This window comes from Spermophilus citellus (genome assembly GCF_964194105.1).
Source record: "Spermophilus citellus genome assembly, chromosome: 7".
Taxonomy (NCBI): domain Eukaryota; kingdom Metazoa; phylum Chordata; class Mammalia; order Rodentia; family Sciuridae; genus Spermophilus; species Spermophilus citellus.
The window spans coordinates 51,556,745-51,573,285 of record NC_138188.1 but is presented as its reverse complement, the minus strand read 5'-3'; positions in this window follow the sequence as shown (position 1 = coordinate 51,573,285).

Sequence of the window (16,541 nt, the reverse complement as noted above, 5' to 3'; positions counted from 1 at the left end):
GTTGCATTGGTCGCCCGGCAAAGGGAAACGAACGGTCACCATTTGCAAGAGACACCACTATGGCAGAGAACTGACGTCATCAGACTGCAGCGGAGGAGATAACTTCATTGAAACCTGCGGCTACAGGTGTGTAATCCCCTAGCCTTCCCTCTCCACACATCGGGGAAACCTTAAGGGCCCCTCCCAGCTCTCCCGTAAGGGCCCCTCCCAGCTCTCCCGTGAGTGAGACAGCCAGCCCGAGGGAATCAGAGGTTGCGCGGGATCTGCAGCTCGGGACTACCGCTCCCACCAGGGCTGACTGCTTAGGTCTCTTGCACCAGCTACCGGGGGAGTGGCTACCGGAGGGCAAGTAAAATTCGCTGAGGATTCTCAGCCCCAAGCTCTACAAACTTAGGGGCTGAGGGAATGGCAAACAGGGAGAGTGTGCCCAGTCGTTCATGAAAACAGGGCTCCCGGGAGCAGCAGACCTGGCGTGTAGCCAGTATTGTGGTGAGCGGCACCCGTGAGAGGGGCCTGGCTAGAGGAAAAGTGGGAAGTGACTAGACACAAGAGGAGGCCCTAGGCACTCAGGATTGGAGACTCGGCCAGTCTGGGAGGAGCTGCTGCACAGTGATTGGTTCCCGCATATTGACAGGAGAAACTTGACCTGGTGGGCACAGCGCCACCTACTGGAAGAGAAGTTAACCAAACTCTGAGACTGCATTTATTAGTTTTTTTTTTTCCTTTTTTTCTTTTCTCTCTTTTTTTTTTTTTGATTTGGGTTTTTCATTCATTTTCATTTTTTTTCTTTCTTGTTTTTTTTAAATTTTTTTTCTTCTAATTTTAATTTTAATTTTTTTATTATTATTATTTTTTTTAATTTTTTTTCTTTTTTTATTTCCTATTTTTTTCTTCTTTTGTCTTTTCATTTTTCTTATCCCCCCTTCCTTGAATTCTACCTGCTTACTCTCATTCTCTTTAGTGACTTCTTCCCTTCCCTTCTAATACCTTTCCTCCCAAGCATCTAATAAATTTATAGGAGTAAACAGTAACTCAGCAGTCAAACAGAACAAGAAGTAACATGAGCAGCTTCAAAAAGCAAGGAAGAAAAGGAGTACAAACAATGCAGGACAGCCTAAATATTCAGGAGGACCTAGAGTCATCAGAAAAATGGTCATATAAAGAACTCAAGGAACACCTTAGACAGATGGAATGGAACATTAAAGAGGATACAAGACAGCAAATTCAAGCAGCGAAAGAACACATTGAGAATGAATTACATAAACAGATAAAAGAAGAAGTTAAGCATCTTTATCAGGAGATAGAGATTATAAAAAATAATCAAACAAAAATTCTAGAAATGAAGGAAACGATAAACCAAATTAAAAACTCAATTGAGAGTATCACTAACAGAGTGGAGCAAGTAGAAGCCAGAACATCAGATAATGAAGACAAAATATATCATCTTGAAAAGAGTCTAGCCAACTCAGAAAGGCTGGTAAAAAATCACGAGAAAAACATCCAAGAGTTATGGGATAACATAAAAAAAACAAACTTACGAGTCATCGGGATAGAAGAAGGTACAGAGATTCAAACCAAGGGAATGAGTAACCTGCTGAATGAAATAATTACAGAAAACTTTCCAGAAATAAAAAAGGAAACAGATATACAAATTAAGATGCATACAGGACACCGAGCACACAAAATCACAGTAGACCAACGCCAAGACACATTGTTATGAAGATATCCAATATACAGAACAAAGAGAAAATATTAAAAGCTACAAGAGAAAGGAGACAGATTACATTCAGGGGTAAACCAATAAGGTTAACGGATTTTTCATCACAGACACTGAAAGCAAGAAGGTCATGGAACAATGTATTTCAAACACTGAAAGACAATGAATGCCAACCAAGAATTCTGTATCCAGCAAAATTAAGCTTCAGGTATGACAACGAAATAAAAATCTTTCATGATAAACAAAACTTAAAAGAATTTGCAGCCAGAAAACAAGCATTGCAAAGCATTTTGAGCAAAACACTACACGAAGAAGAAATGAAAAACAATAACCAAAACCATCAGTGGGAAGTGCCTCAGTAAAGACAGAGGGTGAGGGGAAAGATAATCATGGAGAAACAAACTAAATTTTTTTAAAAAAGGATAAACAATCAAACATGAATGGAAGTACAAACCATATATCAATAGTAACTCTGAATGTTAATGGCTTAAACTCTTCAATAAAGCGAAATAGGCTGGTATCATGGATTAAAAAAACAAATCCAACAATATGCTGCCTCCAGGAGACACATCTGATTGGAAAAGACATACACAGACTGAAGGTGAAAGGATGGGAAAAAATATACCACGCACACGGTCCTCGTAAGCAAGCAGGGGTGGCCATCCTCATATCCAATAAAATCGACTTCAAGACTAAGTTAATCAAAAGGGATAAAGAAGGTCATTATATACTGTTAAAAGGAACCATTCACCAACAAGAAATAACAATTATCAATATTTATGCACCGAATAATGGTGCTGCGACATTCATAAAACAAATTCTCCTCAAGTTCAAGAATCAAATAGACCACAACACAATAATTATGGGTGACTTCAACACACCTCTCTCACCATTGGACAGATCCTCCAAACAAAAGTTGAATAAAGAAACTATTGACCTCAATATCACAATCAATAACCTAGACTTAACTGACATATATAGAATATATCAACCATCATCAAATGGATATACTTTTTTCTCTGCAGCACATGGATCCTTCTCAAAAATAGACCATATATTATGCCATAGGGCAACCCTCAGTAAATATAAAGGGGTGGAGATAATACCATGCATTTTATCTGATCATAATGGAATGAAACTGGAAATCAATGATAAAAGAAGGAAGGAAAAATCCTACATCACATGGAAAATGAACAATATGTTACTGAATGATCAATGGGTTACAGAAGACATAAAGGAGGAAGTCAAAAAATTCTTAGAGATAAATGAAATTACAGACACAACATATCGGAATCTATGGGACACAATGAAAGCAGTTTTAAGAGGAAAATTCATCGCCTGGTGGTCATTCCTCAAAAAAAGAAAAAACCAACAAATAAATGAGCTCACACTTCATCTCAAAGCCCTAGAAAAGGAAGAGCAATACAACAGCAAATGTAGCAGAAGGCAAGAAATAATTAAAATCAGAGCGGAAATCAATGAAATTGAAACAAAAGAAACTATTCAAAAAATTAACAAAACTAAAAGTTGGTTCTTCGAAAAAATAAATAAGATCAACAGACCTTTAGCCATGCTAACGAAGAGAAGAAGAGAGAGAACTCAAATTACTAACATACGGGATGAAAAAGGCAATATCACAACAGATACTACAGAAATACAGAAGACAATTAGAAACTATTCTGAAAACCTATATTCCAATAAAATAGAAGATAGTGAAGACATCGATAAATTTCTTAAGTCACATGATTTGCCCAGACTGAGTCAGGAGGATACACACAATTTGAACAGACCAATATCAATGGATGAAATTGAAGAAGCCATCAAAAGACTATCAACCAAGAAAAGCCCAGGACCGGATGGGTATACAGCAGAGTTTTACAAAACCTTTAAAGAAGAATTAATACCAATACTTTTCAAGTTATTTCAGGAAATAGAAAAAGAGGGAGCTCTTCCAAATTCATTCTATGAGGCCAACATCACCCTGATTCCGAAACCAGACAAAGACACCTCAAAGAAAGAAAACTACAGACCAATATCTCTAATGAACCTAGATGCAAAAATCCTCAATAAAATTCTGGCGAATTGAATACAAAAACACATCAAAAAAATTGTGCACCATGATCAAGTAGGATTCATCCCTGGGATGCAAGGATGGTTCAACATATGGAAATCAATAAATGTTATTCACCACATCAATAGACTTAAAGATAAGAACCATATGATCATCTCGATAGATGCAGAGAAAGCATTCGACAAGGTACAGCATCCCTTTATGTTCAAAACATTAGAAAAACTAGGGATAACAGGAACTTACCTTGACATTGTAAAAGCTATCTATGCTAAGCCTCAGGCTAGCATCATTCTGAATGGACAAAAGTTGAAGGCATTCCCTCTAAAATCCGGAACAAGACAGGGATGCCCTCTATCACCACTTCTATTCAATATAGTTCTCAAAACACTGGCCAGAGCAATTAGACAGATGAAAGAAATTAAAGGCATAAAAATTGGAAAAGAAGAACTTAAATTATCACTATTTGCAGATGACATGATTCTATACCTAGAAGACCCAAAAGGGTCTACAAAGAAACTACTAGAACTAATAAATGAATTCAGCAAAGTGGCAGGATATAAAATCAACACGCATAAATCAAAGGCATTTCTGTATATCAGCGACAAAACTTCTGAAACGGAAATGAGGAAAAACACTCCATTCACAATATCCTCAAAAAAAATAAAATACTTGGGAATCAACCTAACAAAAGACGTGAAAGATTTATACAATGAAAACTACAGAACCCTAAAGAGAGAAGTAGAAGAAGATCTTAGAAGATGGAAAAATATACCCTGTTCATGGATAGGCAGAACTAACATCATCAAAATGGTGATATTACCAGAAGTTCTCTATAGGTTTAATGCAATGCCAATCAAAATCCCAACGGCATTTCTTGTAGAAATAGATAAAGCAATCATGAAATTCATATGGAAAAATAAAAGACCCAGAATAGCAAAAGCAATTCTAAGCAGGAAGTGTGAATCAGGTGGTATAGCGATACCAGATTTCAAACTATATTACAGAGCAATAGTGACAAAAACAGCATGGTACTGGTACCAAAACAGGCGGGTGGATCAATGGTATAGAATAGAGGACACAGAGACTAATCCACAAAGTTACAACTATCTTATATTTGATAAAGGGGCTAAAAGCATGCAATGGAGGAAGGATAGCATCTTCAACAAATGGTGTTGGGAAAACTGGAAATCCATATGCAACAAAATGAAACTGAATCCCTTTCTCTCGCCATGCACAAAAGTTAACTCAAAATGGATCAAGGAGCTTGATATCAAATCAGAGACTCTGCGTCTGATAGAAGAAAAAGTTGGCTCCGATCTACATATTGTGGGGTCGGGCTCCAAATTCCTTAATAGGACACCCATAGCACAAGAGTTAATAACAAGAATCAACAAATGGGACTTAATTAAACTTAAAAGTTTTTTCTCAGCAAGAGAAACAATAAGAGAGGTAAATAGGGAGCCTACATCCTGGGAACAAATTTTTACTCCTCACACTTCAGATAGAGCCCTAATATCCAGAGTATACAAAGAACTCAAAAAATTAGACAATAAGATAACAAATAACCCAATCAACAAATGGGCCAAGGACCTGAACAGACACTTCTCAGAGGAGGACATACAATCAATCAACAAGTACATGAAAAAATGCTCACCATCTCTAGCAGTCAGAGAAATGCAAATCAAAACCACCCTAAGATACCATCTCACTCCAGTAAGATTGGCAGCCACTATGAAGTCAAACAACAACAAGTGCTGGCGAGGATGTGGAGAAAAGGGTACACTTGTACATTGCTGGTGGGACTGCAAATTGGTGCGGCCAATTTGGAAAGTTTGGAGATTCCTGGGAAAGCTGGGAATGTAACCACCATTTGACCCTGCTATTGCCCTTCTCGGACTATTCCCTGAAGACCTTAAAGGAGCATGCTACAGGGATACTGCCACATCGATGTTCATAGCAGCACAATTCACAATAGCTAGACTGTGGAACCAACCCAGATGCCCTTCAATAGATGAATGGATAAAAAAAATGTGGCATCTATACACAATGGAGTACTATGCAGCAATAAAAAATGACAAAATCATAGAATTTTCAGGGAAATGGATGGCACTAGAGCAGATTATGCTTAGTGAAGCTAGCCAATCCCTAAAAAACAAATACCAAATGTCTTCTTTGATATAATGAGAGCAACTATGAACAGAGCAGGGAGGAAGAGTAGGAAGAAAAGAGTAACATTAAACAGAGACATGAGATGGGAGGGAAAGGGAGAGAAAAGGGAAATTGCATGGAAATGAAGGGAGACCCTCATTGCTATACAAAATTACATATAAGAGGTTGTGAGGGGAATGGGAAAATAAACAAGGAGAGAAATGAATTACAGTAGATGGGGTAGAGAGAGAAGATGGGAGGGGAGGGGAGGGGGGATAGTAGGTGATAGGAAAGGTAGCAGAATACAACAATTACTAATAGGGCATTATGTAAAATTGTGGATGTGTAACCGACGTGATTCTGCAATCTGCATTTGGGGTAAAATTGGGGGTTCATAACCCACTTCAATCTAATGTATGAAATATGATATGTCAAGAGCTTTGTAATGTTGTGAACAACCAATAAAAAAAAAAGTAAAATTACGTAAGTTTCCTGTGGCACTCTACCCTACCATCTGGCACAGTGGTAAGAGAGGACATCATGCTACAGGATGTTTTGCAACACAGGACTGCATGGCTGACTGTGTGGGGAAAATATTATGTAAGTGAAAAGAAATATGGCCTAGTTCTCACAAAAACCCTTAAGTTAGCTTTGTGGGAAACTCCTGGGCTCCATTTTTCTTGGATCTTAGGAATCTCCAAATTCAGTAACTTTTAATGTGAACTTTGGGGCAGAAGAGAGAAATCTTGGTATTGCATTGTAGTGGTATGTAAGGCAACAGATGCTAATTTCTGCTCAGTCATACCTTACATGGTCCTATTCACATAACTACTCAGAAGGCAAATGTGTGCAAAACACAGGACCACTAGGGACGGTGACTCTACTTTCCTGTGTGTGAGTATACATTAGGTACAATTGAGAACCTTGTAATATAAGTGGCAGCATTTGCAGCAGAGTGCCCCGGAGCTACTTCTGTACCAGCAGAATGGCACTACAATTCTCTTACTTTGCCAAGAAACATTGCCTCCATGTTATTACATGGGAATTAAGCCTATTTGGGTTAGTTTCTTGAAATGTAAGGAAAAATCTTAAAAAGAAAATTCCCCCTTAAAAATAGACGACTGCTCAGTTGTAGGTAGAGCCCTCATTTGAGATATTAGCCAGTTACTCACTTTCAGAAGACATGTTTTCTATTGGAGAGGAAATCTCGAACTGGATGTTCTAAAACCAATTCATAAATTTTCTACAAAACATTCCTTTGTCCAGACTTCATCTTCTTCTTCCAAAAATGTAGCGTAGTTGATTTACAGCAATTTTATAGTGAATTTTAATAGCCATTTCGACATCAATTGCCGGGCTTTTGACCCCAAACCATACGAACTTCCCCAGAGAAAGAACATGCAGGTAGTGGGGCTAGTTGATGTTGAACTGTCCTCCTCTCTGGGGTAAACAAGAGAACTGTGAGGTCAGCTGGTTTCCACGGTGTCCTCGCTCCCTCCACGACTGATTTTGAGCTGCCATCACGGTCTCTGAACATTCCTGAGCTTCTCCCCGAGCCAGGGTGGGCCAGTATGCCTACGAGGAGGGGAACGCTTTTGGGCAACAATCATGGGCTATGACCGCGTCTGCGTCTTGCTAATCTGATTGTGCAGCTTAAGGTGTATGATTCATGGCAAATGATTCTTCATGTTCTGTTCAGTTGTCCTTTGTCTTGTATCAGTGTCATCCTGTGTCACCATCAAATCTCAGAGACAGAGATGTTTGGCTAGAATGGCACAAGAAAACATGGACCACACAGTATTGAGCAATCACTGCATAAAAACAGGTTTTAAAGACACATTTCAAGGGCCTTTGAAAACAGTTCCTAGAGGATCTGCAGGATAAGTAGGTCTCTGTGTTGGTGTGATCTGTCTTAATGTGAGATCATGACCCTTACCTGCCCTCTCTGTTCAGCTTGAGAAGAGCTTGTCAAGCTGAGTTCTAGAAACACAACAGCAATGTCACAAAGAGAGGTTTGTTTGATTGTTTTTTCATTGTAAAGCAGGCAGCAGCTCTACAGATGTGAGGAATGTCGTTCCACTGCCCTCCCAACTGAGGTGACTCCAAAGAGCTTCGTATGACCTTTGAGTTGAAGAGATTTTATTGGCATTTTCTTCCAACCTAGAAATGGGCCCTGTACATGGTGAAACTAGAGGGCGTGAAACCTCATCCTTCCCAACTTATAGTATCATATAATTGCTATTCAAGTCTATGAAATAAGATATCATTTTCTGAAAATTGACAAATTTTATCCTTTTTGGTTTTATGCACTATACCAAACATACACACACACACACACACACACACACACACACACACACACAGAGAGAGAGAGAGAGGAAAATGTTAAAAATTTTCTATTCACCACACCAAACCTCAAAAGAATTTTCGGTTTTAAATATTGTATTTTTAGAATGAGGAAATTTCAGGTGTTGCCTCAAACGTTGACTGGCACAGTCACCTTGACTGATACTGCCATGGCATTTTGTGAAGAGGTCAGTTCCTCCTCCAGGAGAGTGAGTTGAGCTAAGTGGGAATAAGCGTCCTGCAGATGGGACCGGCTGAACACCCACGTGCTCATTCACACAGAACCATCTAGATTCCTTTTCTTAAAGTTTATTAGCAATATGTCTTACTAATAGGAATAGCCTGCAATATTGGTACAATTAAATGATCTAAATGAAATAGAAGGGCTGAGTAGTGTCAATCTTCTGCTAATGGTGGGCCCTTTTACTCAACCTGGGTCCCATCATGTTCTATCACCCTTCTCAACAATCTATAAAAATATTTATGTTGATGAAATACATTGCTCACTTTTTTTATCTTTTAAATAGATTTATTTAAGTAAAATAAACATGAATGTTTTAAAAAAAACTACTAAGGTGGGAATGTAAATTAGTATAGCCATTATGCAAAACACTGTAAAAATTTTTCAAAAAATTATAAATGCAACAACATATGATATAGCAATCCCACTACTGAGTATACATTTGAAGGAAATGAAATCAGCAGAAGAGAGATCTGTACTTCCGCGTTTATTGCAGCGTTATTTTCAGCAGCCATGATATAGAATCAACTTAAATGTCCAGTGGATGGATGGATGGTAGATGGATAGATAAAGAAAATGTGGTCTATATACAATAGAATACTATTCAGCCTTTAAAAAGATCAAAATCCTGTCATTTGCAAAATATTGATGAACCTGTAGAACATTAAGTGAAATAAGCCAGGCACAGAATGACAAATACCACATGATTTTACTCATGTGGAATCTAAAAGATTTGATCTTATAGAAATGGAGAGTAGAATGGTGGTTTATAGGGACTGGGATGTTTGGGGGTTGAGGGGTGAAATGATGTTGGTTAAAGGATATAAACTTTCAGTTAGGAATAAGTCTGATATTCTCTTATTTTGTAGTTTTAAGATCAAGTTTGCACAACTTGATGACTATAATTAACATTATAATGTATTCTTGAAAAACAAGAGTAGATTTAGGGTTCTTGCTACAAAAATGATAACTATGTGTGATAATACATATGTCAATTAGCTAGATTTGATCATTATATAATGTAAACATTGTACTTGAAACACATACTATTACCCCCATCATCATCTCTAATAGCTGTCAGGAAACTGAAATACAGGCTACTGAAATTCTGTCAAAGTCACAGGGGAGAGCCAGGGTATAAGACCAAGCACTCTGTCCCAAAGCATGTGTGTCAGCTATTATGCCAGCTCACTTTTAAATATAACCACATTTTTGGACACTCAATCAATTCAATAAACAATAACAAAGTCCCTATCATCCACCAAGCACTATGCCTAGTTTGGAAGGAGCCCTGGGCATAGATGTACTTGGACTAAGTGTCATGAAACATTTTTACCCCTTTTTTCCAGCAAGACTTAGAAGAGAGTATTAGATACTGTTCCAAATCACTCATTCCAAATCAAAGCTTGGTACAATCTCTTAGTAATAATAAATGCTGAGCATCACTCTTTTGAGATTGACAGATTAACTAGAAATACATGCACATGTATGATTTAGCTACAAATGCACCCTAAGGACCAAAGTGCTCCAGTTTTGTTGAAATGTATTTGATTGAATATCAATAGCATCAATCCATAATTTAGTATCATTTGGATAACCCAGTATCCAAATGATTGATCATCATTGATATTTTTCCTTATTTCTGAGTTCAATCATTTAAAGCATTTTATTTCCCCCATAGTTAAAATGCATTCATAAATAAATATCAATCAAAAGTATAGGTATATATATATCAAGATGATTTATAATAGCAGTTTTAAAACTGGGTTACAAACCTGAGGCTTCCTAACACTTACCAAGGGCTATTGGAGCAAAGATAGTTTTAAAGAGTTAAATCCATTTAAAATGATTCCCTTTCACAATTATCCTCTTTCTGCTTCATGAAAGAAAATTGCCTTAGGGATATAAAAACTGCTGAAGGATGCATGACACTATTTGAAATGTTGGTATAAGTGTTAAGAAAGTTAAGACGAGATAGCAAATCATGTTCTGCAATCAGGGAGTACTTGATTTCTTCTTTAAAAAAAAAACTAAAGAGCAATGCTATTGTCCAATGATACATTATTCAAATACTTTTGATAACAAATTATGTTGATTAGGGTCATACAGAGAAATAGAGCTAATAGGAGCTAGATCTGGAACAAAATAGACATCGACATAGACTTAGACATAGACCTAGAGATTTATTGTAAGGAATTGGCTCAAGCAATGGCACTGATAAGCCCAAATTTTCTAATGCTGGCTAGTAGGCTGGAAATTCAGGAAGGGCTGATACTGCGGTCTTTAATGCAAAACCTGTGGAACAGGTCAGCAGGCTGGAAACCCAGGTGAGAGTTCTGTTTTGATATTACAGTGTTCAGGAGAATTGCTTCTCCTCAGGATCCTGTCACTGGTCTGATGGCCTTCACCTGATGGACGAGGCCACTCACATTGTGGAAGGTGATCTGCTCAACCCAAAGGCTACTGGTGTGTTAATCACTCCACAGATATGTTCACAGCAATGTCTACGCTAGTGACTGACCAAATGAGTGCACACCACAGCCTGGTTGGCTTGACACACAACTCAACCATTACAGAGAATATCTATCTATCTATCTATCTATCTATCTATCTATCTATCTATCATCTATCTATATCTATATGCTGTTTTTCATACGCTGTTTTGCATATGACTCAAGATGGCCAAAGAACAGTGACGTGGCTATCACTGAGCTTCCATTCCTACCTACTTATTTGAGTGAACCCCATCTTTTGATCTGGAAAGATGAGAAGTAATGAAGAATTAATGCCCAACCCTTCTAGCAATAAATAGTGCTCACCCATGGCTAGGCGAGCTGATTGCTAGTTTCCACCTGTTCCCACAAAACATACATTCATTTAATGATTATCAAAACTTACATTTATACCATTTCAATCACTTTTGTACTAATGACTCCAAGGAACTCAATCTAAAAGACAAGTTTGAATAGGAGACCCTATACGTATAAATATTCAAAAATTATTTTTCAAAATGGTACACATTTTACTGCTAAGTAATAAGATAATTAATAAATTATTTTAAGCATAAGATTTGTTAAATTAGGGTACATTTCTGTGGTAAGAATGAAAATACAAAAACAAAGATACCAGTGAAATACCTGGGTTGAAAATTTTGGTTGCATATTTTTGAATGAAGTATAGAAAGGAACTCACTGCTGTGGCTTTAGCATATATTGAATGCAATTTTATAAGCTTCACTTTAAAACAGCAATGTTTATACTGAAAATTAAATTATTTTTATTAGTATAACTATGATAAGTTTTAAATGTGCAAGAGGATATATAGTTTTTCAAAATTCTTTCCACAGATGTGTAAGGAAAACAATCAGAAAGCCACAGCCATACACAATGTATCTTATCAGCCCCAAAGGCACTTCTAAGAGTAACTCCATGCTAAGTGAAGAGAACCAAAAATTCTCAACTCTACAGAAGGTGTTGCCAGAATACAACCAACATCTACTTCAATTACATTTTTATGAATGAGGAAGTTTGCCCCAGAAAGAGTAAAAAAGGCTTTCTCTGCCTTCTCCAAAACCTTTGCCTACATGGTGACACAGAGGCCTCCTGACCTGTGAATTGGCACTCCAGCCTGTTGCAGTGACAGGACTGTAGGGGGCAGACACTCAGCAACACAAACTCAAACAGGAACATCAGAATGGTATTTCACTTAAAACTTTTTCTTAGTACCCTCCAAATTAGCATTTTTTTCCTACTGATAAATTTAGAGTTTGTCCCTGAACTTTCAGAATTTAACAGATATTAGCCAAGTGTGGTATTCATGCCTATAATCTGGTGACTCAAGAGGCTGAGGCAGGAGGATCCCAGGTTCAAGGCCAATGTCAGCAACTGAGCAAGGCCTTGTCTCAAAATAAAAATAAATCGATAAATAAAAAGGACTGAAGATGTGGCTCAGTGTAAAGCATCCCTGGATTCAAAAACAAAGTCTATTTAAGAATTTAACAGGGCTGGAGATGTGGCTCAAGCGGTAGCACGCTCGCCTGGCATGCGTGGGGCCCAGGTTCAATCCTCAGCACCACATACCAACAAAGATGTTGTGTCCGCCGAAAAACTAAAAAATAAATATTAAAATTTTCTCTCTCTCTCTCTCTCTCTCTCTCTCTCTCTCTTAAAAAAAAAGAATTTAACGGATATTAACAAGAACCTACTTGACAGTCTGATCCTGACACACAGTCCTGAAGTAGACAAATGGCTATTAAGAGCCACACGTGCTCCGTCCCAGGCCCCTGTGTTGGGGGCTCTGTGTGTTTTCCCTGGGGTGGTGCTTAGCACAATGACGGGGGAAGAGCACCGTGCTCCGTGGCGGTGGCCTGTGTTGGAACACACTGCTGTCATGGTGCCATGCATTTGTATGAATATTCTCCAACACGATTGTGTTTCTTTTACAATGGAAGATTGTTTCCAGGAAGGTTCGGAGAATATGAGTTGCTTGATGTTCACAAAATGTTTGGAGTTTAGACAAAAAAGCAATATTAAAGGAAGGGAAGGTATTTTATAGCTTTAATAGCGATTCATCAGGATGCTGAAAACATGCGAGAAAAACAGGAGCACCAAAGGCCTTTTTGTCTTTGCGCCTTTATTTAATACAATTAATTCGTATAACCAGATGAAGAGATGAAGTCCGACCCTGTGGGGCTGTGGCCCAAGAGATGCCTGTCCAGGGTTGTGCCTGTCACAATGCATCCTCAGGGGTTGGGGGTAGCTCAGCGGCAGAGCCCCTTGCCCCGCGTGTACCAGGCCCTGGATTCACTCCCCAGCACATCAAGGAAAACAGAGAAAGAAAAGGAGATGCACTGTCCAAATGGGAAGAAAAGGTTGGCTGGATATTCTTTAGTTAAACCTCTGCAGAGACAGCGAGGAGCCTCCGTCTCTAGCCACCCAGGAAGGCACCTCAGTGAGCATGCTGGCCTTCCTCTCTCCTCTCCAGTCCTCTCACATTCCACATCCACTAGAGCCTTTCATTTTCCAAACCAAGGGAGTGGGGAAACAAAAGAAAAAGTAATTCAATCAATTACCTCCCCTTCCATCCCAGACCCAGAAATCCTTCTTTCTCTGTCCAGTCTCCGGTACACCACGGTCCAGCCTTAACTGGATCCTCCCCCTGCCTCCTTTCTGGAAATGGTGGTAGAAATGGGTGGGTGGACAGGAGAATAGGAGTGGGCTGGAAGTGACGGGATTCCTGAACCATCTTGCTTAAATTGAAATCATCCTCGGGAACCTACAAAAATTAATTTTAAAAGCTGAACATGTGCCCACAAAATGATAAGAAATGCACTTTATCATTACTTCCAACAACAACAACAACAAATCGGAATTTGCACTTTCTTTAAAGAAAAAGAAAAGGTACTGGCACAAAGAGTACCCAATCCCTGAACCTCTATGAATGCACACCTCAGGGCTTGGTGCTATATGCGCCTTCAGAGTGTCTGTCACAAGCTGCAGGGAACAGCTGTGGCATCTGCAAAAGCCTGTGGGGAAGATGGCAGAGCCATGCCAACATCCATCAGCTTCTCGGCTCTTGCTTAGTAATTTCCCTTTAGGCTTCGACAACTGGGAAATCTCTGGCTCATTGTAAACCACCTTTACTTCATCAAATGGCCTCTTTTTAATTTTTTTACTTGTTCTTTTTATGTATTCCTGACAGTAGAGTGCCTTGACATACTATACATACCTGGAGTGTAATTTCCCATCCTCATGGTGGTACATGATGTGGAGTTTCTCTGGTCGTGTATTCATATATGAACATAGGGAAGTGATGTCTGATTCATTCCACTGTCTTTTCTATGCCATCCCCACTTCTCTTCTCTTCATTCCCCTGTCTATCCAGTGAACTTCTATTTTCTCTTCTCCCTTTATTGTGTGTTAGCATCCACATACTACAGAGAACATTCAGCCTTTGGTTTGGGGGGAACTGGCTTATTTCACTTAGCATGATAGTTTCCAGTTCCATTCATTTGCCAGCAAATGCCATAATTTCATTTGTATTTATGGCAGAGTAATATTCCATTGTGTGTGGAGATACATACATATATATATATATATATATATATATATATATATATATATATCTTGGCAAATCCACACAGAACATTATTTTGCAACATGGATCCCTTTGGAGGGATCTCACAGGCTGAGATTCAGAGAAAAGGGACACTTGGGCACTATGAATCTTGAGGGATTGTGAAGACCCAGTAGGAACTAAAAATCAGCTTGGGACACAGAGGCTATCCAAGATGAATTCTGAGTCCAGAGGTGGCCCCTCCCATCTTCATTCGTTGGGGACTTCTCTGTGGAGGAAGGGGAGGGCAGGTTTGCTACTGGTGAGCCTGAGGAGAAGGTTCCTTGGAGTGGTGTGGAAGGGGCAGGTCCAGCCCCCGACCTGCTGCAGGAGCAAGAGGAGCACACAGAGGAGAGGATGCCAGCATCCATGGAGGCCTTAAAGGAGCTTGTTCATAAAGGGAATGACAAATCACATTGTAAAATGGCCTGACAAACTACTCAGCAGTCTGCCTGAGCCGTCTGTTTCAGAGGAGCTGCATGTCCTTGGGCCTCCTTCTACAGACAGAGGAGTACACTGACTTAGGTCACTAACGAGACGCCCCATGCAGGCCTCCTCACTGTAAGCTACCATAAAAATTCTTTCTGGGGAGAGTAACCCTGTCCTTCAGCATTCTGGTAGTGGGAGCTGGACCGGATTCGACTGGACCATGACATAATCGCCCCGCAGGCTGCGGCCTCCCACCCTCCCAGCTGGCAAGACAGCACCCAGAGACTCTCCAGGGCACTGGAATTAGTGCGTGGGTGTGTTCTCTCACGTCTTTATACCACAAACCTTGGCTTTTAAGAAAGGAACTTGATTTATCCTTCCTCTGAGCCACGTCCTGGCATGACCTAATACTGGGGAAGTAGGTTCTGGTTCCAGGAGTTTTTAATCCCTTGAAAGAAGAATTCTTCAAAAGGATCAGGTTTATTGAATATTGGAGTTCAACAGGTCTCAGGGCTATTTTAGACTAAGCCTCTCTTTTCAAAAGAAAATCACAATTTTTTTTTGTTTGTTTAAAATCACATACTTCTCTAATGAAAGAAGAGAGACCAGGTCTTAGCCTTTGAGTCTCAGGTTTTCAGAGTGGTGTACAGACTGAACCAGTAAAACTCAACAGACGGCGTCAGTGTCCTCAAACCTGGGCCCACATTAGAATCACCAGAAGGATCCTTCTTTTATAAGTAAAATTCCATGATCCAACTCCAGACAATTTGATCATAATCTCTGGATGGGGAGACATAGTTTCTGCATTTTTAAAAAGTTTCCCAGGCAACTTAATGTGGAAGCAGTTTTTTTAAAAACACAAGTCGAGAAAGAGTCTGTCATCTCTGGCTAGCTGACCACACATCGCCTCTCCCCACCAAGTTCTTGGTGTATGCCGGTGGTTCCAGGTCTAGCTACTAACGGAAGCCCCCTTTCATTCCCAGCAGTGTCGCAGGACATATGACAAGCAGCACCCTGCCCTTATCAACTTGACTTATAGTCACTGAAATAGTATCTCTGATATTAATTGCGAAATTCCTCCTGAAGTGTTAAAAAATTAAGGGAGGAATCATGGTTGTCCAAAACTGAAAAAAAAAAAATCGATTTGACTAATCTGGAATTCTCCCACTTAAGAAAGAAAGATCTTCCCATCTCCATACTGATTTTTGGCTTCCTATGTTTAACATAACAGTGAAGCCAAGTTATAGAAGACTTTGGAAAGACTGTCTTTCTGGCATCTCCCTCAACAATAGGATGACCCCCCTATTTCCCTGTTCAAGAAATAACAATTCATCAGTGTTGGCTACATCAGGACTGAAGGGGTGTTGACAGGAAACCACGGGGAAAGGGAAATGCCTTGGCCTGCAGAATCCCCAGAAGACTCCTTTACGTAGTTCAAAGGATGGCTTAGTTTTTGTATGATTTATAAAATCTCC